At 44.7% G+C, this 24,380-nt stretch overlaps 1 pseudogene; it reads left to right on the top strand.

Moving 5' to 3' along the window:
• Window positions 1-22,726: 22,726 nt before the first annotated feature.
• On the top strand, window positions 22,727-23,255 carry LOC123643659 (annotated as a pseudogene).
• The last annotated feature ends 1,125 nt before the right edge of the window (window positions 23,256-24,380 follow it).

Raw genomic sequence — 24,380 nt, 5'->3', positions numbered from 1 at the left:
AGGGCACACTTGTGCCAGTGTCAAAACATGCCTTTGACTTCCCAGTGATGGGGGAGTGTGAACTGGGGTGGGGGTAGAGAGCTCCTTATGGTATTTTTTGCATATGCATTGATCAGCCAACGCCAGGGATTTTGTCTAAAGTATAGTCAAACCAATACTTTGAAAATGCCACCCACGGACATCACCAATTTGAGGAAATGTTGGATGGCAGCTGAATCTTTCATTCACCCCCATACAGAAAAAAAAAAAAATTATTGTTATTCTGCTCCTGAATCCACTCCTCCTTTTCCTTCTGAATTCCCAGTCTGAGTCAGGCAGTTCAGGGGAGCAGGGGCCCTCCTGTGGCGGAGACAGAATTTGCTCTCTGGAGCAAAGAGCCATTAGAGACTGAATTTCAGGAATGCCGCGTGCAGCGCACTGCTGTTTGCGGCTTGTTTCCCTCACGCAGCCTAACCACCCACACCCACACCCCTTTACTGGCCATTCCATTCGTGGGACATGTTTGTGGACTTGCATTTGTGAGCAAGGTTTATTACCAGGGAGAAGGGGGAAGTGTACACGTGTGTGTGTGTGTGTGTGTGTGTGTGTGTGTGTGTGTGAAGCCTATATATTCCACAGATGTCAAAAAAGAAGACTGTGGAAATAAACCATTATTAAATGAATGGTGGAGTAATATTTTGATATATTAATTAATCTGATTCCCCCTTCCCATCACCCCACCCCCGCTGTATTTCTCACTGTGCTGTGCCAACCCTCTTCTCATCAACTTAGACAGCTGGAAGAGACACAGTTGTCACAGGGAGGGTTATCTTAACAATGCCAGAAGAAAAGTCAAATTCTTGCTTTTGAGTTTCAAAAGTCAATGTCCAAATGTAAAATGCAAAGATAATGGAAAAATAGGACATCAAGCAGAGCCATTGTCCCCTCTCATATCTTTTTTTCCTTTGTTGCCCCACCCTGCTCTCCCATACACACACCTCCTCCATGGATGGGTAAAAGACTGGAAAAAGGGGAGTAAGGAGAGGCAGAAGGGACACGTCCACAGACAGTGCCTGGTAGGACCCAGGGACTAGCGAGAGTCAGAGTTCAGAAACCCACTGCCCTCGGCTCAAGTGAAAATCATCCATGCACAGCACTTGGGAGCCCCATGGACAACTGCTCAGCTCTTGGAATTTGTCCAGGAAAAGCACTACAGACCTTCAGTAGAAGAAAGGAATAGCTGTTCATCCTTCCCACTGGCAATGGGGGATGAACTCCCATCAACAGCAGCCACAGCACTACCTGTGCACCATCCAGAAAGACTAACTCCTAGTCCACGAGTTCAGGCCTCACTTAATAGCCTAAGATGCTGGTGAGCTCTTGAGATGGAGGGTAGGGCCCTGGGCCCCTGAGCAGCAGTGAGAAGACCCAGGGGTATGAAAAGATGCTCACGCCTGTACTTAGAACAACCTGGTGGACCAGTCCAGGATGCCCTCACAAGGCGGGACTGTGCTGATCATCAGTGCCGTTTCCCAGATATTTCTGGTCCTCCCCTTCCTGGCTCCTGGTGTTTGGGAGAAGCTATAACTAGTTCTGGCCAATGAATCGTGAGCAGAAGTAGTCTGTATCACTTCCTCAGCAATTAATTATTAGGACAAGACCCTCCAGGGCTTTCTCTTCCCTCTAGCAAGGCCCCTGGCAACATTCCATACGGTGCCTGCTCATCAGCCTGGGTCCCTGAGTGATTGTGAGCAGCTGAGCGCCTTATCTGACCTGCACTCTTTATGTCACATGAATAAGAAATGACTTGCTTTTTCAGCCACTGCGACTACAAGTTCTCTGCTTCTGAGGCATACCCCAGCCTGTACTGACTGATACACCCTACTAGAATGCATCAAAAGTTCTGGAAGGCATCGTGAGCATATCTGGGAGCTAGAAGGCCAAAGGGAAGGATCCAATTAGAGGAACATTTCCCACATTAACCTGGAATCCTAGTAATTCTCAAGGTGTCTAGTCAGAGAAGCCCATGATCAAAAATGCTATAAGAGCTCTTATTTATTCATTCATTTAACGTGTATTTATTTAGGGTCTACTACGTGCCAGCACTACAGTAGAAACAGGGGATCCAGCAGGGAATGAATAGGCACTGTTCCTACCTTCACAAAACTTGTAGAGTTCAACAGCTGTTTACTGTATGAAATGAAACTGTGGCCTACAGAAATTGAGAGATTTGCCCAAGATGACACAATTAATAAATTGTGAACTGGGATTTAACTTGAGCTTTCTGAGTCTAAATTTTGTGCTTTCTTCACTTTTCCGAACCACCTAAAAATGATACACTCAGTATAACTTCGAGTCTGCTATAAAGAGTGGGTGGAATTTAACTCCAAGCTGCCTTATGCCTCCTCCTTAATGTTTGCTGATACCTGAAATCTCCTTAATGTGCAAAACTTTCATTCCATAATTAGTACCTAGAAGAGGGCCTGACAAATAACAGGCACTCTAAATGTTTGTTGAATGAGCAAAACATGCTTGAATGAATAAATGAATTAGAAGGCTTAAATAATCACAACTGTTGATTTTAATACCAGATTTGCTCAATTTCACTCATACTAAGCCAGAAGCCAACAATAGGTGTTATATCTGATCTGGAGGAACAATTTTTTTTGAAATATTAATTGATAGTCTTTAAAATCCCAATATTTCCTGTTATCTCTCCTCTTTTCTTCAAATTGGGAACCAACTGAACTATGTGGCATGGTTGTTTCAGCAGAAAAGCAGTTTTTGAGGTCTCTAAAGCTTGGACTTTTGAATTTTAAATGTCCAAGGGGACTCCAAATTTAGGAAAAGAATTGAAGAGGCAGAAAAAAGTCTCCCCAACCTCTCAGAGTGCACAACACACCTTCTTACCACAGGGAGGGATAAAGGAGTGTGATGGCAAGCAGGAATGCGTGGACATCCTAAGTCCCTGCTAGAAGATGAGCCAATATCCTGCCCCTGTAGTTTACTCAGAAGGAAGGCAGCACATTCCTCTCTGGCATGGATAACACCGGGGATAACACTGCAGAGAGCAGGTGGAAACAGGAGGCAGCCAGAAGATGCGAAGATGTCCCCACAGATGCCATCCTGGACGATGATGATGTAGATCCACGAGCTAAATACTGTTCATGCCTTGGCATGATGTGAGCCCCCCAGAACTTATGCATAACTCTCATGACACTTAGGGGAGCTGGAACCAATCCTGTAGTTGACTAGGAATAAGTTTTCTGTCACCTCTTCCACCCTCTGAAATGTTATAGAAACGTAAGGTATATTTTCTTCCTAGGGCATCTGAGTATCCACTATGCTAGTATGAGATAAATGAGTGTTTGAGATGACGGGGAGATTAGAAAGTTGAATGTTGACACTTATTATGAGCAGACAAACATAAGGGCCCCTTCCCATGCTGTAGAGATGGAAATTCTACTTAGAGTTTTTTCCCCCTTAACTGTTAGCACAGGGTTCAGGCTCTAAGGTGTGAGCACAGCTTCTCAAGATATCTGCTTACCACTCCCACTCCTCCAACCCCCACCATCAAATATGACTTTGCATAAAGGGACTTCCTTCCAAGAGGTTTTGTTAACTGAGATATAACTGCATTGCCTGATGCAGTAGCCATTTCTTTCTCTCCTGTTTCCCCAACCACACCTGTCATCTGAGCTAGTCACTTCCCCATTTCTCAGAATGAGAAATAGAAATATAAAATAATATGATGAATGAATGAATGAACAAAGAACTGAATGAGTGAATAAACAAATGCATACGTCTCATACCAGGAGCTAATGCCTATCTCCTGGATTAATGTTTCTTGCAAACCTGCTCTTTCCCTCCTCCTGACTTATTCTTCCTCCCCATCCCTTTCTGAATCCCATTTAGAGGGTTTAAAGGTCAGTGGCTGCAGGCCCACTCTCCTCCCTCCCATTGTCAGTGGCCTGGCTACTCAGCTGAAATGGGCGTGGTGGAATAGAGGTCCCTGTCAATCACCACGGTGCCTCTTCTCTGGGCCCTGGAGTTTCCAGGACCAAATATGGAGTCAGGCTGACAGCCATGGCAGGCAGGGGAAAGCACATGAGAGGCTTTTTAATGGCCCTAACACCTCGGTTTTGGCACCCAGCCTCAGCTGAGAAACAGCTGGATGGCAATAGGCCAGGCTCAAACATCTGCCTTCCTCTCCAGGCATTAGTATCAAGCATCTCTGCTAATGCTATCATTAAAGAATTATCAATATTTTACAAGTGTTATCACTTCTTGAAAAGACAGCTAATTAAGTCACACAGGACAGGACCTTGGTGGTCAAGACATAACAAGGAAAGGGCTTCTTCCCATCTCTCTTTTCCTCTCAAGGTCATTATACTGATTATCTTCAGGAGGGAAACCTCTCCCCTGTTTTCTCTAACCCCAGTTTGAGGCTCTTGTTATGGCCTGAGATGCGAGAAATGACCACCTAAAGATCAAATTGAGCCAAATCAGGAGTCTTTATTAGCTGGCCAGCAACTACTCTCTGCATCGCCAAAGGTGGCACAGAGAGCAGCAGTGAGCCTTTGAAACGGAAAGGTTTGTTGTTTTTTTTTTTTTTGGAGACAGAGTCTTGTTCTCTTGCCCAGGCTAGGGTACCGTGGTGTCAGCCTAGCTCACAGCAACCTCAGACTCCTGGGCTTAAGCAATCCTTCTGCCTCAGCCTCCTAAGTAGCTGGGACTACAGGCATGTGCCACCATGCCCAGCTAATTTTTTTCTATACATATTTTTAGCTGTCCATATAATTTATTTCTATTTTTAGTAGAGACGGGGTCTCGCTCTTGCTCAGGCTGGTCTCAAACTCCTGACCTCTAGCGATCCACCCACCTCAGCCTCCCAGAGTGCTAGGATTACCGGCATGAGCCACCGCACCCGGCCTGGAAAGTTTTTATATTGTGAATTTGTGGGTGGAAAATTATTAAGATTGAGCAAACGTGTACAAAAAGCCTTGAGTAAGCATTATATCATTTTGTTATCTTTGGTGTCACAGGATCTGGGCAGTTTGGGCTCCGGGCCATATTTTGTTTACACAAAACGTGGGGGTTGTAATCGCTTCACGCAGAACGTGAGTGCTTTAATCATTTTACGTAGAACATGGGTGTTGTAGTCACTTAGGAATTTCTGTGTTAGGGGTACTATATTGAGTAAGCAGGAGCAAGCAGGTTTTACAGAAGCAGAATGGCAGATTAATGATTTTTCGGCACGAAACTCACACTTTAACAGCTCTAAGCCAGAGCCTATAAGTGAACTTCTATTTAAATAATGAAGAGTATGCCAGCCAGGGTTCTTATTGTATACCAGAGAGATGGGCTCTGGTCCCCTTAAGGTATAAAGAACATTATAAGAAGACTTTTGGGTAGCTCACAGAATAGATGGTAACGCTAAGGAAGCAGGCTTGTGAGGTGTGGCCGTTCTCCCTCAAAAGATCAAAAGGTAGAGTCTAATTCCCTCTTCTTCATCTGGGCAGTTTGTGACACACTTGGAACCTGTAGAATGTGGCACAGGTAAAGCTAGCAGGCGATGTAGCTTCCACCTAGATAGCTGGACTTCACTAATGAAACATTCCGCCACCATGCAAGCAGTCCAGCTGCCTTGAGGCCACCATGTTTTGAGGAAGCCCAGACTATCCTACATGGGGCCCCCTCAGAGAGGACTCGGGACACCATGAAGCCAGAGAGAACTGCCCAGCTGGACCCCGGCTGCCCCAGCCCTCACTGACTTAAACTGCATGGGAGACCCACACCAGAGCCATGCTGCCTGAACTTCCCCAAATCCTAAGCCACAAAAATTATGAGAAATAGCAAAATGATCGTTGTTGCTTCTAGCCCATATGTTTTGAGGTTACTGATTAGGCAGCAATAGCCAAGCAGAACAGTCAGGAACAAAGAACTGTAAGAAAAGGCTCAGAAATGGTTTCCTCAAACAGGACCAGCTTCATTCCCTCCACCTCGCCCAGACTTCATGCTGCTCAGTCCCTGGTCCTATAGAGATACAAGAAAACGAGCAGTGCATGTAAACCCTGAATTATCAGGTGGCATACAGGTTGTTTTCTTAAGTGTAAAGTTAATAATATGAAGCAAAAATCAGGATGGGCATAGTGGGTCATGCCTGCAATCCCAGCAGTTTGGGAGGCCAAGGTAGGAGGATCACTTGAGCCTAGGAGTTTAGGGCTGCAGGGAGCTATGATGGGGCCACTGCACTGCAGCCTGGGTGACGGAGAAAGACCCTGTCTCAAAAAACAAATAAACAAACAAACAAACAACCGGAAAGAAAGAAAGAAAAAGAAGTCCTCAGAAGCATTCTCCCCATCTCCCCCTCCTGTCCTTCTTACTTGTCCCCACTATAGACAAAACTAAGCCAAAGACATCAGGCACTGTTTTGTCTGAATAGGCACCTATTTTGTGACTATATCTTTTTTTAAAAGAGGGGGCCGTATTTTTTTCACGTTCATTTTTATGTTTTAAAAATGTTGGTAGAAATATACAAGAAAAATACCTCTAAGCCCTTTAAAACACAAACACATGCACACCCATGTATCCACACTTTGTAAGACCTCTATAGTAAAACTCATCAACCCTCAGATCATTTGGAGAGAGAGCCCTGTGGCCCACAAGGGGACAATGGCAAAAAGTGTTCCTGCTACGTGTTGAGAACCACTGCTTACCTCAGCTTCGAGTTCCTATTTTGGGTTCTCATTATGACACTTAGAAGAAACCTTCATTAGCATTTTTACTTAAAGAAAACCAAAGCACAGTTAGCAGCTGCTTCAGGATTTTCTCTGGCATCTGGGAATTTCCTGGAAAATGTTATGAATATTACAAGTAAAATGTGTTCAGGAGGGAAACTACAGCCCCTGACTCCTCTGCCTGACCACACAGCAAGTAGGGTGCCCTCTATTCCTGACACATAAGCCCTCCTGGGTACCAGTGGAAGGACAATGATAACCCACAAGCGCCTGTGTTGTCTCATTTTCAGACGGTAGAAACCCAGAAGCCGCAGCTTCTCCACATGTGTTTGTCAGCAGTACCATTAACAGCTGCTGCCAAGACTTGACTCTTTCGAGCTGCCAAACGGGACCAGGGAAAATCAGGTCAAAACACACATTTAATAAAGGCTGAGGATTTGTGTCTTAGGTCGTGTTTCAGATTTTATCACTGAAAAACAAATCACTCCCAAATGTATTGACTTAAAACAACAACAGCCATTTTCTAAATCTCTCATAGTTTCTGTGCATCAGGTATTCAGGAAGGGCTCAGTTGGGTGGTTTTGGCTCAGCATCTCCCATGTGGCTATAGTCAGATGGTGGCTGGAGCTGGGATGCTGAGCAGCTGGGGCTGGCCAGAGCGCTCTCTGCCTCTCTCTGTTTCTCTTTCTCTCCCTCTGTAATCTCAGGGCCTCTTCAAGGGTTTTCTCTACATGGGCTAATCAAAGCCCTCAAGTGAAGGCCAAAGGTTCCATAGCAAGTACTCCCATGAGCAAGGCAGAAGCAAAAGCTCTACCACTTTTGATGACCTGGCCTCGGAGTCACAGGGAGTCACTTTCACCATACTCTGTTGGTCAAAACAGTCACAAGCCCACCCAGATTCACGGAAAGAGGACATAGACTCCTCTGCTCCAATGGGAGGAGTCACATGTAAGAAGAGCACGTGAGATGTGGCTACTATCTATGGAAACTACAACTTGCCACAAGTCATGTTCCCTAGAAGCAGAGGTTGAAATAGGAATTCTTGTGTGAGTCATTTATTAAGGAATAGAGAAAGGGAGAAGCTAAGCAAGACTGTGTTTTCAAGTAAAGTCTAGCTTCAGCTCCCAGGGAGCTCTGGAGCACACACTGTCTGCAACATATGTCTTTCCTTGAGGCAGGAAGTAGAGCTTTGTCCACGCACATCAGTCAGAGCCTCAGCTACCATAGGATATGAGGGCATACTCAAGGGCTGAGTTCTACAGGGACTAGCAGGTAAGGACCTGACTTTCAAGGGAAGTCCAGGTCAGTCCTTAGGATGGGAGATGTTAAAGGGTTGAGCAGAGGGTACATGCTTGGCACATCCAAGATATCTAATCCAAAGAAGATTCAGGGACCCACTCAGAAGATACCTGGGGCTCAGGGCAGGAAATCCACTAAAATGGCTTGTGGAGAAAGTGGAATATGTGGTTCATGAAATGAGAAAGTCAATAGAACACACAGATCTAGGCTGGATCCAGGGCTTTGAGGAATGGCTTTCCCTGTCTATCACCTCTTCTTCAATCAGTTCTTTTTATGGAGTTCTTAGGAGGCTTCCCTTACCCCCCACTTTTTTTTCTTTTGAGACCAGGTCTCACTCTGTGGCCCAGGCTGGAGTGCAGTGGCATGACCATAGCTCACTTCAACCTCCAACTCCAAGGCTCAAGCAATCCTCCTGGCTCAGCCTCCCAAGTAGGTGGGACTAGCCGTGCATCACCACTCCTGGCTAATATTATATTTTTGCAGAGCCAGGGTCTCACTATTGCCCAGGCTGGTCTCGAACTCCTGGCCTCAAGCAATCCTACAGCCTTGGCCTCCAAAAGTGCTAGGATTATAGGCATGAGCCACCACGCCTGGCCTGGCTTTTTCCCTTTGGATGACAGGATGACTGCCAGTAATGCCAGGCCCATATCCTCTCCCCTCAGCAACCCCTGTGACAAAAGGGCTTTCCTTTCCCAATCAAGCTTACAGAAATCCCATCAATGAGTGTCAGTGGCTCTGAGTAGCCTGACTTGGTCACATGGCCATCTCTGACCCAACCACAGTGGCCAAGGTGATGTGATGCTCAAATTGGCCAGGCCCGGGTCACATACCCACCTTTGGGGCCGAAGATGAAGTTAATTCCACTAGAACAGCAAGGATTGAGAGTAAAGGAAAGGCAATGTCACAGGGAAATCAGGGAGTGGTTACCAGAAGGAGTGGGATAAGATCAGAAAAGGAAAACACCTCTAACAAAGGAAAGTAAAAACCCTGGAAGTCACTGGTGAACTAGAACAGCAAGGTTAAAATGATCCACCCATTGGAGGTGACCCCATTCGGAGCCAGACATCCCTGAGCCTAAGTTGTATCCAATTCCTCCGCCCAGGGATAATCTTGACTCCAGAATTTGGAGCAAGAGTGATGGATGTGAGGACAATCACCCAGGAGAGGCAGTGTGGCTCTGGCTTTGTGGCCGGGGGATTTGAAAGCAGGCCAAAAGGTCATTACAATTTTGTTTTCCAGCTAGACTAGAGGTCTTTAGTGACCACACGGGCTTTTAAAAACTCTGCCTATAGATTTTGTTTGATCAAATCTCACATAAAGATTTAGAAGTTTGACAAATAAGATCTATGAAGAAAGTCAAAGAAATGGTGCTAATTAACAGGAAAAACAAACTGAAACACGCACATACACACCCACCCAACAGACATGGAAAAGTATTTTAATTAAGACATCTTCCCTATTAAGAAAAAGATGGTAACTAGCCATTCTTGAGCTCTACTGAGGATGAAATAAAAAGCAAATGGGCTTAATTGAAACATTGGGGAATTAAACATGAGAAGGAATTTTTTGTTCAACATTGGCCTAAATTTTAAGCTCTATTTAATTGTAAGCTTCCTCTGGGTAAAAGAATTGCGTCTTCTTCATCTTCCCCAAAGTTTGAAATGATGGAGAACTGAAAACTCTAAGAGTAAAACAGAGAGATAGAGACCTATACCAGCTTCTGTAACTTTTAAGATTTTATTTCTGGCTACAAATGAATCTGATTTATCCATTGAATCAGTTAAGAATATTTTGACTGCAAGTACAAGATAACCTGACTTCAGTGGTTTAAACAATAGGGGGGGTTCTTTTTTTATATAGCAAATATATGAAGGCAATAGCTGCTGGCCCTGGTTTGTAACTCATGATGCTATTGGCCTTTCCCTCATGGTTGCAAAATGGCTGCTGAAACTCCAGATATCACAACCATCTTCCATAAGAAAGAAGAAGGAAGAGGGAAGAGATAACATGCACATCAAGGAAAGATGTGCTTGCCTAAGAACCACAGAGTAAACATAAACTTGTATCTCATTGGTGAGAATTGTGTAGCTTGGCCACCTCTAACTGAAAGGTTGCTATGGGCAAGGGGTTGAGAATGGGAGTTAAATCAACCCAATCCACAGTGTTGCATTCTTTTTACAAATATATACCTGTGAACAACGTGTGGACAAGTAAATATTTGCCCTAGTTAATGGTCTTATTCTTAGAATTTGAGCAGACCAATTGTCTCTCAATCTCAGCTTTCCTAATTTAATTGACCATTCAAAATTGGCTCTGTATTTTGCTTTTGGGAGTGCTTCTCCCCAAGCTTAATCATAAGATTCTGGGGCACTATTGATCCTAGGAGATAGATGTTCTGGCCATAGGTGTGGGCACATTACCTGGGCCTAGCCATTCCTTGGTCCCAGTGGTCTACAGGTGATCAGATGGCTTCAGCAGGGCCAACCAGTATTCTTCCCCAGGATTTTTTATTTCTCTCCTTTAGAGAAAAGGAGGTCTTCTCATTTTTGGTGGTTGAGCTGGAAACAGGAGCTGTTGGCAAACATCTTCCCTGCCATGTGGGGAAGACGTATCTTTAGAGTGAGAAAATTAGTCCACAACCACACAGAGATGCACAGAGTTTAGAGAGCACGTGAGAGCAAAAGGGAGAGAATGAACTGTAATACAATCTCGACAATTTTGTTTAGGTCTCTGAATCCAACTGTGAATGGACTTGCACTTAAGTGACCCATAAATTCCCCCTTCTTTCTCAGACTGGAGTAGTTAGATTTCCATCCACTGCATGTAAGAGTCTTGATTAGTTAATAGGTTGGACAAGCACCCAATAATGCAAATGCCATTTGTTTGGAATTAAGGAAAAAGTTTGCCAAGGGGAAACCAGGGAAATGCCTCATGTATTTATGCAAAGCTAATAAGGTTTTTTAAGCACTTAGAGATATCAGAATATGCAAATGCTGCTGTCAATTACATTTCCATAATTGTTTTCTGTCTGTTTTAGAGGCCATGTAAGGATCTCTAAGAGGAGCTGCACATGCTCCCTGCCCCTCTTCTGTCATCACTTTATGTGCTAGAAATGCTGCATTAGAGAGGACCTGAAGGGGACAGCCTGGTCAAATGGGGGTGGCCTGGAATAGAAGCCAGATACCTGAGTTCCTTTCTGTGCTGTGCTATTTAAGTGCTGTGTGGACTAGTACCAGTCACTTGACCTCTCTGGGCTTCAGTTTCTTCACCTGTTTAACCAAAGGCATGAACCAAAAGCCTTCTGAGGTCCCTTTCACCTCCACTGTTCTATGTCAATATGATCAGTAATACTGAATGCCGCAAGGTCCAGGGGCTTCCCAGGTCACACAGCTAGTGTGACAAGTCTGGAACCTACTCTTCGACTCGCAGGCTGTCCTCTAGGCAGACTGACTTGCTTGCCAATTGTAGGAGAGAAGCAAGGTTCTATTGGGTTATTAGGACATACTTTCTTTGATTACAGAACATCTTATTTTACTCCATTTTTCAAACCATGAAGAATGAAGCTCAGATCCCAAACCCGGTCCCCGTGTAGACCACTTAACTTCCCTCCCTTCATGGCCCAGGAGCTCCCTCAGTGACTGGCCGCTGTCTCACCGACGCATGCCATTGGCACAGAAGGACCAGGAGAGAGCATGCAAGTGCATGCTGGAGGCCTATCAGGGTGTGATGGGGAAAAAGCCATTTGGTGTCCACGTGCCATGGCGGTGGGTCTCTGAGTGTATCAAGAAGGGGCATAAAGCATCATCGTTGGATGGGAGGTGCCAGCCACCAAGAGACTTGGTTGGACGCAAAGAAGGTGTGCCACCACCTCCCTCACCCCACAGCATAGTGACCAATGCACTGAGGCAGGGCCATGTCCCTCCACAGTCGTGTCTGGAGAAGAGTCACGGGTTCTCCCGGGTGGCTACAAATACGGGGTGGGGGGCACTAATTGCTCAAATATGCTTGGAAAATTCTTCATTTAATAAATTTGATGATGCAGACAGAGACTGTAGTACCCTTAATTCCTTGTGTATCTCCGGGCAGACAGAGATTCTCATAGATTTTCTTCTATGAGAATCAGCCGCTTGCTCAGGGTGATTCTGCAATTTGACGAGGAAATCCCTTTTGAAAGGCATGCTTGGGTTGGTGAACGCGTCCTGGAGAAATGCTGAACCAGATGATTCCTCTAGACCAGAGTTTTCCAAACATTTTTGACCATGACCCAGAATAAGAAACACATTTCACTCATGACCTGATATACAAACACGGCTACGTGTAAAAAACTAAAACAAAGCATTCAGGATGCAAAACTGACTCCTACTTTGTGTGAAGTTCTCTGACAGTTGCACTCTGTTCTGTTCTTTTCTGTTTTGATTCTGTCTCCATTTTTTTAAATGGTGGCTGAGACTCACTGAATCGACCCAGTAATGGGTCACAACCCGCCTTTCAGAAAGTGTTGCTTCTCAGACTTTTTGTAGCTGTTTGTCGAATGCCTAGGACTTTGCCTCCTCTGTGCCTCGTGCTGTGGGTGCTGCTTCCCTGTCCTGGGAAAAAACTACGTGAAGCTCATTCCCCCTCAGGGAGCTAACGGCAGAGGCAAGAAATTGAAGGAATGAAAGTATCAACAGCAGCATACGAGCTCAAGCGCGACGTAAGTCAGCCACCTAGGTGTCACCAGGCAAGCAGGATGTAACTTCGGGCCAAGTCAGTGCTGGCTCATTCATTCATTCATTCATTCATTCCCTCTGTGTGAGTGGGATCCTCTGAGAAGCAGATGCCAAGATGGGATTAAACTTTGAAGGATTTTATTAGGGGAAATGCCCGTGCTGGAGAAAATGGGGAGGGAGCTAGGCAAGGCTTGGAGAATTGTCACTTGGTAATTCAAGTCTGACGTAGTGAAGGAGAGAGGGTAGGACGACTTGCATTCCAGACTGCTGTGTAGTCTGAAGAAGGTTCGGCAAGGCTGAGCCCTTGAGGCAAAGATGCCATCCAAGAAGTCCCATGTGCCCAGGAACAGGACTGCCTCAGTGTCCCTGCTGTGCTTGTCATGGGTTGGGAGCTGCAGTGTGGAGCCGGGCCTCACAGCCCAGCAGCGGGCCCTTGACCACCCGGGCTTCTGTGCTCAGAGGGCTGCTGGGTGTGTACTCATGGCCGCCACACCCTCCTCCTCCTCTCCCTCCCTCTCCTGCTCCTTCCTTCAAGGGACATTGAGTTTCCATCCCAGGCCGGCTATTGTAGCAGAGACTGGAGACAGCGGTGAGCCAAACCCAGTCCCCGCCTCCTGGAACCCACAGTCTGGTGGGGACACGGATATGAAGGAAAAATTCCACCAGAGGATGCAGAGTGATCAGTGTGGGAAATGCTCCCAAGTGGAGGGCCTGGGGATGGTAAGAACTTAACAGAGTGGGTTTAGGAGCTCAGGGGAGGTGTCTCTGAGCCAAAGATCTGGATCCGAGATCTGGAGGATGAGTCAAAGTTAACTGGGTAAAGAGGGAAGGGAAAAATATTCCTGGCAGAGGGACCAGCATGTGCCCAGGTTGCGAGTTTCTGGGAGGTGGCAGGGACCTGAGCCGAAGCTCAGATGTGGTAGACTGAGCGAAGCCGGGGGAGTGGGGCGCTGGGAGAAGGTGGGGGAGTGGGCAGGGCACACAGGGCCTAGAAGGCTTCCTGACACCCCCAGGGGTTTGGGCGGGGGTCGACATGATCAGATTTGCATTTTGAGAAGGCTGCACTGCCTGCGGTGTGGAGGATGGGTTGGGGGACAGAGGAGAAGTAGGGGTACTGACTGTCCAAGTCATTGGGAGTGACAGAGCGGTGACAGTGGAAAGGGGTAGAAATGGCAAAGCGGGAGACTGAGTAGGCCACAGGGATAGAACCCAGAGACGGAACAAACGTGGGCGTGACCGGTGACAGGGATGCCTCCACATCCCCAGCTGCACCAGGCCAACGCTCCTTGAAGGGCCAGACACGGGCAGGGAGTGCAGAGAGAGACAGAAGCACCGCCCTGCCGGGTCCCCTCATCCTGTGGACAGCAGCACCCTCGCTCTCTCCCCACAGGCGCGCTTTCCCACGCCCTCTGCCCTCTGCCAGCCTCAGCACCTCTGCTCCCCTCCTGCTGCTCCGTGACCGCAGCTGCACTGTCAGTGTTCTGGGTTCGGCCTCCAGGGAAGCTGCCTGTGATAGGAGTCACGGATCCCTGAAGACCTGGAGTAATTTACGTAATCCCAGAGCTGTCCTTCCAAAGCTCGACGGGCGACTGCTTCGTGGCTGGAGTGGCTTCTCCCCGTGCCAGCAGCACAAACCTACCTTCTCACCCACTAGGTCTGCAGCTCAGAAATACTACCAGATTCTTGGCAAGCTTTTAAAATTAAGAGAGTGAATTATTTTGTGTCGTTTATATAAAATGAGACTTTGCATTTTTATGTTGCTGTTTAGAGTGCATATAATGCAAATTCACATAGGCTACGGTTACTTTGGGTTTCTGCTTTTCTGAGGCCTCTGCAGTTCTCAGACAGCCTAACAGAGCCAGATATTTGTACTCACATCTGCCCGAGATCTCGGATTTCTACTGCAAGCTCGGGCCTGGTCCTTCTCAGTTTGGTCAAGACCTGTGAGCGGACCTCAAAGAGGAAGACAGAGTTCCTTGTGCAGAAACGGGCTCAGAGGGTTATTTGGAGACATAGAACTGTAATAGAACAGAGCTGTGAAGGATGGGCTTGGCTAGGGGAGACGGGGACCAGGGGGAGGGGGCAGTGGGGCTCAGCACAGCATGCTGGGGGCCACTGATTAAGTGGTCTCAGGTATGGGTGCAAGGGATGGAATAGGTTTTTAGAGAAATTAATTTTTCTCCATTCCCTATGTCCAGGCATCTCTTTTGGCTTCCATAGAAGGGACAGAGATACTGTTTTATTAGTACACACCTTTGTATTGCCAGAGCTCAGCACAGTGCCATATAGTAGGAATGCAATAAAAGTTCACTGAGTGAGTGAATGAAAGTATTGACACAGGTCACGTTTTTGTCCTACTTAAGTGCTGATTCGTTTCGAACATTTTATTATCAAAATTTAATTTTCAAACCCTCTGAAAAGTTAAAATAATTGCACAGTGATCTCCACATACTCTGCACCTAAATTCTAATTTTATAGCTTATTATACTTGCATTATCACATATCTAGCCATCAGTTCACCCATCTATCCATCCATCCATACATCATATTTTTTGATGCATTGCAAAGTTGCACACACAGTACATTTCCCCCCTAAAAAGTTCATCATGCACATAGTTAACTAGAGTCGAATAGTTTTTCTTTTTTAAATTAAAAAAAATTTTCAATTGTGGGAAAACACATAACATCACTTACCATCTTCACTATTTTTAAGGGTACAGTTCAGTGGCATTAAGTCCGTTCACACTCTTGTGCAACCATCACCACCATTCATCTCCCTCTTTTCATCTTGCAAAACTGAAACTCTGCACTCAATAAACAATAGCTCCTCCATTGGCCCCTCTTCCCAGCCCATGGCAACCACCGTTCTCTTTTCTGTCTCTATGAATTTGCCTACTCTGGATACCTCATATAAGTGGCATCATACAGTATTTGTCCTTCTGTGACTGGCTTATTTCACTTAGCATAATGTCCTCAAAGTTCATCCATGCTGTAGCACGTGTCCTTTTTAAGGCTGAATAATGTTTCATTGTATGTGTATATAATATTTGGCATACCTGTTCATCTGCCATTGGACACCTGGTTGCTTCCACCTTTTGGCTATTGTCAATAATGCTGCTATGAACATGGGTACACAAATACCTGTTCAAGTCTCTGCTTTTAATTCTTCAGGTTATATCCAGAAGTGGAATTGTTGGATCATATGGTAATTCTACCTTCAATTTTTTGAGGAACTACTGTGCCGTTTTCTACCTTGTCTTCACCATTTTACATTCCCACCAACAGTGCACAAGGGTTCTACTTTCCCCACATCTTCCCAACAATTGTTGTTATTGTTTTTCATAGTAGCCACCCTGATGGATGTGAAATGGTATTTCACTGTGGTTTGGGTTTGCATTTCCCTAATGATTAGTGATGTTGAGCATCTTTTCACATCCCTTTTTGGTCATTTGTGTATCTTCTCTGGAGAAATGTCTATTTGAAGTCTTTTGCCTCTTTTTTCCTTTCAAGGTAAAATGTACGTATGATGAAATGCACACATCTTAATTGTACCATTAGATGAGTTCTGACACATGCATCTCAAACTCTGTCAAGGTACAGAAGATTACCATCACTCCAGAAATTTCCTTCAAATCCCTTCTCAGCCATTCTATTCCCCTACCCTCCATAGGCAGCCATTATCCTGGGTTTTTTTCCTACCATAGTTTAATCTTGCCTGTTATAGAACTTTCAATATGTGGAATAGTGCAGTATGTGCTCTTTTGTGTTTGGCTTCTTTCACTCAGCATAATGGTTTGGAGATTCATCCATGTTTCATATATTATTTGCTCATTCCTTTTGATTGCTGAGCAGTATTCTTTTGTATGAATAGGCCAGAGTTTGTTTATGTATTCTTTTGTTGATGGACTGGGCTGTTTCCCGGTTTGGGCTATAATGAATAAAGCTTGTTAAGTGCTTATTTTTTATTATAACAAAAGGAAAATGTCATGAGCTTGAAGCCTGGATAAAAATCTCCAACTAAGCCTAATATCCTTTGGATAGAAAAATAAACAAATATATAAGAGCAACCCTTTGTGGAGGGCTTACGATGTGCCAGGCCATCTGCTGAGAGTTTTCTTCCGTCAATCATTCCATTCACTCCTCCCAGCCCCATTTTCCAGATGAGCAAACTGAGGCTTAGGGAAGGGAACTGACTTGCACAAGTTTTAATAGCTTACACATGGCAGACCTTATTTTGCCTTTTGGAAAGTGCTGTGAACATCAATAGTGATCTCAAAGCCAAGAAAAGATTAGTATGCTGTTTTGTTTTTTCAGTTATCACATTTTATGATGATACTGATGTCATTTTTATTTGCCTTCTGTAATGGGCCTTAATTACAATAAGGGACAGTGAAGAGCCAAGGATTACAACTTTAAAAATATAGACCATCACTTTACTAAGAAATCTTCACCAACAGCAAGGAACTTAAAAAAAATTACTGGTGCATTTAAAAAAATTTTCCTGTTACAAAATACTAGGAAATAATCAGAACTCCAAAAGATAAGTGCTTGATCAGCTTATTGTCCCTATATAAAAGCAGAGATGACCAAATTAGAAAGTTTTTCCAGGAAACTTGTAGAGGAAGGAAGGACAGATTTATGACTGGTGTTTATCTAGTGCACACTAAGTGTCAGGAAAGCCCCCCACTGGATAACTTACATACATTTAACTCACTTTATCTTCCCAGTACCCCTTTCCCCTTCTTTCTTAGCAATGGAACTCCTGACTTTTAGTAGACATCTGGCCTCACATAGTAAAGATGTTTTGCTGCTTCCTTGACAGCTAGGTTTGACACGGGACTGAATTCTGACCAATGGGATATCAACCAAAGGGACACGTGCACCGTCCAGGAAGGGAGCAATCTTAAAGGGAGGTGTTCCTTTCTTTGCCCCTTCTGCCTTCCAGGTGAATGGACACAGATGTGGTGGCTGGAGCTAGAGCAACTATTTAAGACCATGAGGTGGAAGAAATGTGGTGACAAACAATGGCAGAACAAAAATATAGACATCCTGGGCACTTGACCATGAAGCCACCGTACAAGCTCTAGATTGTAATCTCCAGAATTTGCTTATGTCAGAGAGAAATATACTTTTCTTGTTAAGCTACTGTTACTCTGTGTTTTCTGTCGTTCTAGCCGAATCTAATTCTGATAAAGGAGGCACTGCCATCCCATTTTACAGACTGAGTCTCAAATTTCCATAGCCAGGGGGCACATTAGTTCCTTGAGAATAATGCCCCTTCCTTGAGTTTGGTTGATTCACTCAACTACCAAAGCTGATAACATTGAAGGGCCAAATAATGTCCTTCTCAGGTTTCACTCCCTGGAGCCATGTAGTGTGCCCACAGATACACACTTTCCCTGAAGTGTAGCCCTGGGGAGACGTCAAATCTCTGTGTGTGTGAAGCCAGGTTTCAAAGAGTAACAGATCTGGTTATATGACTCTGGGAAGATTACTTACCATCCAAGCCTCAGTTTCTTCTTCTCTAAAATGGGATGATAGTAATAGTACCTAAGACAGAGTGGTTGGGAGCTCTAAACAAGAGGATACAGAGTGTCTGGTGCTGACTAATTGACCAATATATGGGAGTTTTTATTATCAGTCCTTGGGGCTGGGCTGGAGTCAGACCCCTCAATTATTTTTTTCCATATCTCCCTTTCTTCCATTTTGGGGCCTATACCCTCTAGCCTCCTCCCCAAACAAGGTTAAACAAATGCTCCCTTTCTCCTTGCAGATCGCACTCCCTCAGCCTGCCCTCAGCTACATCCTCATGAAGCTCCCACACGATCAACTGCACCTTAGACTCAGCTGGAAAACAAAGCATGCAGGGTATGGTTGTCAAACCCTAGCCATGGGCTCGAGTTTTCAAGCACAAGACAGGTTTAGCAAGAAATTTGGTGTTGCTAAAATTAGGGCTTGCATTTCTTACATTTCCACTGCTCATTCTCAAAAAGAGTTGGCTCAAAAAAAAACCCAAAATCATGAGGCAGCAAAATTTGTTTTAAAGCCATCCCCTAAATTAAAGGCCCTCTCAAAGGTAGCTGCAGAACCCACATGCAGGTCCCCAGGGACCATCCCTATGGGTCTGCTGGAGCAGTGGAGACTCCGCCACAAGGCATCTGTCTGGGTGCTATTTCCCTGGCCCCTGCTCTCTGTCAAATGAATCCTTCCGATGTGATAATGAATATGACACAGATTAATGCAGTGGTTCTCCATCTATAGGCCAGGAGCCATTTTTGGGGGGACACAGAGTTTTTGCAAGATGATTTTCAAATCCATTGGCATGCCTAGTGTCCATGGACTCAGTCTTTTCTGTGTCTCCCACAGGGTCATACCACTATTTTTCAAATGTATATACGTGTTATTGTGATGAATAAATACTTTATTAAAAAGCATTGTATAAAGCATAAGATAATCAATAGATACTAAATACATACCTACTGTCGTGCGAGGGTTAACAAACTTCTAGCTAATGCCACTCAACAAGAACTTTTTAGAAATAGTCCCACAGCTAGTAGCTCTCATGGTGGAGCTTCAGACACAAAAACAAGTTAGGGACTGAATACACGGAGGCCACCAGACCATTTGGCCACCTCCAAGTCACACTGAGATGGGAGCTCAGTGGGTGTGCATTCCAGCTGCACTGAGAAACACAAACCCGGAGCCTTGGGCTGGGGCTGCTTGTGCCCAGGCAGCACAGCGTGCACCACCTCCTCCACCCCCTTGTGCAGGAAGGAAGGCCGGGCCCCATATGCACCCAGTGCCCGGGAATCATAACCACAGGCAGCAGGGAGATGAGGCAGAAAGAGTGAGGCAACTAGCAGTGGGAACATGCGGGGGCAGGAAAGCTATTAACCCTCTTGTTTCATCCAGGGTTGTCTAATTGCAAGCAACAGAAATCCACTGTGTACAACCTAAGCCAGAAGGGAAGTATTAGAAGACAAGTGCAGGACCCAGCCTCAGCAAGGAAAGAAGGGGGATCGTGGTAGCAGATACTTTTGGGGAGATATGAATCAGTTACAACCATTTTCTATCTGCGTGTTACCCCACTGAGATTGATTCTTTGGGAAGAGCATAGGACTGTCCAGGGAAGAGAAGGATACCATGAGTTGTAGTCTCCCGGTATCTGTCCACCAACACAGTGGAAGGCATGTTCCTCAAAGAAAACCAAGGTTCTGGCACCAGGAAAGGAGAGAAAGATGCTGAGCATGGAGGAGACAGAGGTGTCTCTTAGGACTCCCTAGGACTCCATCTCTTCCTCTGTAAAATGGGAACAAGTGTGGCTACACTGAAAATTTAATGAGACAACACAGAGCACAGTGTGGCATTTGGGAAGTGCCTAATATGTAATAGTCTCCGAACCTTTCCTCCAGAGAGTCAAGATACTTCATTGGCTCTGTGAAGAAGGCATCCTCAGCACAGATCAAAGGCCTTTCAAATGCTGATTTTACAGATTCAAACCTCAACCTAGAGCAAGCAGTGGACCTCTGCACATTTGATACATACCTTCCTGCTACAGTAATAAAAAATAAAGAGTTTTGCATAAGTCCTTTCCTGTAGGCAGGCAGGGGCTCTGGGGGAAGTCAACCCCATGGCCAATCCATCTGAAGCCAAGGCTAATAGAGTTGTTTATATTAAAGATCTGGTATTAAAGATCTCCCTCTGGCACCGCATTCTTTATGATGCATGGCCAATTGCCCACCAAGGAAGCTATTACAGCCTGAACAATTTTGTTCCAAAATCATATCATTTTGTTTTTATTTCACACGCACACACACATACACACACACACACCCCTTTCTCTTAAAAAAAAGTGACTATTGGTCAAAGTTAGATTTTGCCCACACATTTTTCAACATTTAGGATGGTGTATTCCTGTCTGGATGTGGGCTCTTACCAGGCCCTGCCTGATGGATGGGCTTGGCTGCTTTCTCCATCCTTTCTTGGCTCAAATTCTTGCCAACTTACATATTTTTGCTTAGCTTCGACATCTTCTTTCCATCAAACCAGATGTTTCTGTTGCTTTGCCATTTCAGTTTTTGTTCCCATCAAAAGTATGAAATTTGACAGATTATTTACTGATAGTGAAAGATGAAGCTATTGCAAGTTATGAGTTTAAAAATTTAGCTCTGCTAAATTTGAAATCATCCACTGTATGATTTATATGTGTGTCTATATCACCTTTCAGGTCTTTTTAAATGTTGAAAACCAAAGTAATACTGCTGGACTTCTCAGCCTGTTAATGATTTTGGTTTTCATCATAAGAACAATGGGAAGACATTGAATGATCTTTGGCAGAAGATGAAGTGACCAGATTTGTGTTTTTAACAGATCTCTGTAGCTATTGAAAATGGACTGGCCAATGGAGGGTCGGGAGAGAGAAGGGGGCCGGCAAAGCAGGGAAAAGGTGGTTGTGTTAACCCAAGCAGGGGACGAGGCAGCCTGTGCCAGGACGGCGGCAGTGGTGTTGGACAGAAGCGGATAAAACGTGAGGATTGATTAAACTGGGTGATGAGCAAGATAAAGCTGCATCAAAAACTAAGGTAAGCAAAATAATTCTGCACACCAAAAATTCAGAATGACATTCACAATTAGATGTCTCTTCTTCAGAGTGAATATTATAGCCAACATGTAGTCATTGGTGTTACATCCACTTCCTTGGGATTTGCTTCCAAGCTCAAGATAGTCTGTATGCAAAGGACGAAATTCTTAATGTTTTTAGATGATAAAGTTTATTTAAAATAGAAAGCCTGGGTTGAATAACTCACCTACTAAAATTTTCAAGAAGAATCCTTTGTCCCCCTTCTCCACCACAGCCACACTTTGAATGAAACATTAAGCAGATTTATGAAAGAAAAATTCTCTTTCTGCTTTTTCTCCCAAGATGGATGGCGTTCTTGCTCAGAGCTGTAAGTGTCAGAATAAGGAATGCCCACGAGGTTGGGTTGTATGATGTTTTAGTAAAGTGAGATAAACATTCTCAGAAACACGATTATGACTTTAAAAAAAAAAAACAATTTTCCAGAGAGGAATTCTCCTTTGGGGACTGAAACTTTTCTTTATAATTTTTACAGCCGCACACAGATGAAGACTCTGAAAAAGGTACAATATATCAGTTATGAAAACGTGGCTACATTTTAAGAGAACACAGCCTTTTTCCAAATACATCTTAGATCTTCAACTCAGATCGAGATAGAATTGAGAGCTCTTGTTTCTAAAATCGTTCTGCTTTCTTTCCTGTTAAACACTTGGCCTCAGTAACACTATAGATCAGTACAAAAAAAAAAGTGTGTGGATAAGAAACTGTTTGGAAAACGGCAGCATATTAGTCAGGCTATCTACATACAAATGAAAACTGATTCTGGCTCTCTCGAATGGAAAGGAGAGTAACTGGAGGGATATCTTGATGTTAGGCAGGGGATCCCGGAACTGAGGAGGTTCTGAAAAGGACCACGTCCCCGGAACTCCCTGATGCACGCTCCTCCTCGGCCTGACATAGACTGTGACCGCCACCTGCTCCAGGGTTTGCAGGAGTCAAAGTCTTCAGGGAAAGCTGAGCCCGCGAGCCAGAGCCTTCTTCCCTGGCTGTGTTCCCACCTCCCAAGGCCCCACACGATGGAAGCTCCCTCAAGGGGGACAGTCGCAGAGGGGAGAGGATGCCAGGCAGCCTCCGAGAGACCAAGGTTGACTACAGGACTCATCTTCACTCCAGGGCCACCTCTCAGATTGTTTTTTACCGGGTTCCTTGAATTTGATAGAGTTACTCAAAACAGTTATTAACTCAGATCCTACTAATTTGCTATTAATATGTAACAATGCACACGGAAGGAGGAATGGAGTTTAACAATGATACTGACAAAGATAAGAAAATGTTTTTACTCAACAAAGGCATCGATAAAATGGAAGACCGTTTAACTATTTAGGAGAATTAAACGTTTTGGGACCTTGATACATTTGTTGATGGTGGGGTCTCAGCAGCTCCGGCAGCGGAAGCAACAGCAGTGGCCAGGCAGCCCGGCTTCGGCCCTCCCCGCCGCCAGGGTGCCCGAGAGGAAGGTCAGCTCGGTGGCCGAGGGTGCGGCGAAGGAAGAGCCCGAGAGATCTGCGCGGGTGTCAGCTAAACCCGCTCCTGTGAAAGAGGAAACGAAGCCCAAAAAGGCAGCAGCAAAGGATAAGTCTTCAGGCAAAAATGTGCAACCTACATGATGAGTGCCAGGCGCACTGTCTGGAGAATGGACACGCTTGGGACTCTGACTCAGGGGGATGGGCGGGACATGGACAATGTATATGACCTGAACTTATGTACCCCCATGATGAGCTGAAATAAAAAAAAATGTGCAACCAAAAGGGAAAAGGGGAGCAAAGGGGAAACAGGCCGCAGTGGCTAACCAAGAAACTAAAGAGCGCACCTGCAGAAAATGGAGAAGCTAAAACTGAGGCGAGCCCAGCCTCTGCTGAAGCAGGAGAGAGAGAAGCCAGGTCTGATTAACATCATTCACGCGTCTTATTCATGCTCCCTGTCTCCCTTCTTGTACAACCCAGAGGAATATTTTTATCAACTATTTTGTAAATGCAAGTTTTTTAGTAGCTCTAGAAACATTTTTTTTTATTAGACTCTTTTTTCTTTTTCTTTTTTTTTTTTTTTGAGGCAGAGTCTCGCTCTGTTACCCAGGCTAGAGTGAGTGCCGTGGCATCAGCCTAGCTCACGGCAACCTCAAACTCCTGGGCTCAAGCGATCCTCCTGCCTCAGCCTCCTGAGTAGCTGGGACTACAGGCATGTGCCACCATGCCCGGCTAATTTTTTCTGTATATTTTTAGTTGTCCAGATAATTTCTTTCTATTTTTTAGTAGAGACGGGGTCTTGCTCTTGCTCAGGCTGGTCTCAAACTCCTGACCTCGAGCGATCCTCCTGCCTCGGCCTCCCAGAGTGCTAGGATTACAGGCATGAGCCACCGCGCCCGGCCTAGAAACATTTTTAAAAGGGAGGGAATCCCACCTCATCCCATTTTTTAAGTATAAATTTTTTTTTATTTTAAGAGGTGAAATCATTTGCTGTTGTTTATTTTTTGTTACAATCTGAAAATATTAGTGTGGGATATTGAATGATGGGAGGCTTTGACTGTTTTGGGTATCAGCTTAACATTCCATAGATGGGGTTCGTTTTTATATCCTATAATACAGAGCATACTAAATGGCAATGTGGAGTCCTAGGGTTGTGTTTAATATCTTGAACATTTTAAATTACTTCTATTCCCATGTTGTTTTTTAGTAGACTTGTTTCCTAAAGAAAATCACTCTTTGATCAGGGTTTTCTCTGTCAGAATTTCATATACTCTGTAACATCTTTGGTCGTGGTAGACCTGTTTTCCTAATAATTTTGTTAGTGTGCTGTGAAAGATTGAAAATTTGAGTATGGAGTATATATGATAGTCAATTGCGAATTGGTGGGACTTACATAACAGCTTATCAACATTTAACATTTGAAGATATTGGCACTTGATATCCTCTTAAGGAAAATTTGCCTCCAAATTTTAAGCTGGAAAGTCACTGGAATAACTGGTTGAAAAAGAATTAGAATAAATGGCTTTTTAGATTTTCGATATGTATGTTAAGA

Source organism: Lemur catta, chromosome 1, assembly GCF_020740605.2.
Source record: "Lemur catta isolate mLemCat1 chromosome 1, mLemCat1.pri, whole genome shotgun sequence".
In the NCBI taxonomy this organism is placed as follows: Eukaryota; Metazoa; Chordata; class Mammalia; order Primates; family Lemuridae; genus Lemur; species Lemur catta.
Note: the sequence above shows the minus strand (reverse complement) of the source record. Positions and strands in the feature narration are given on the sequence as shown.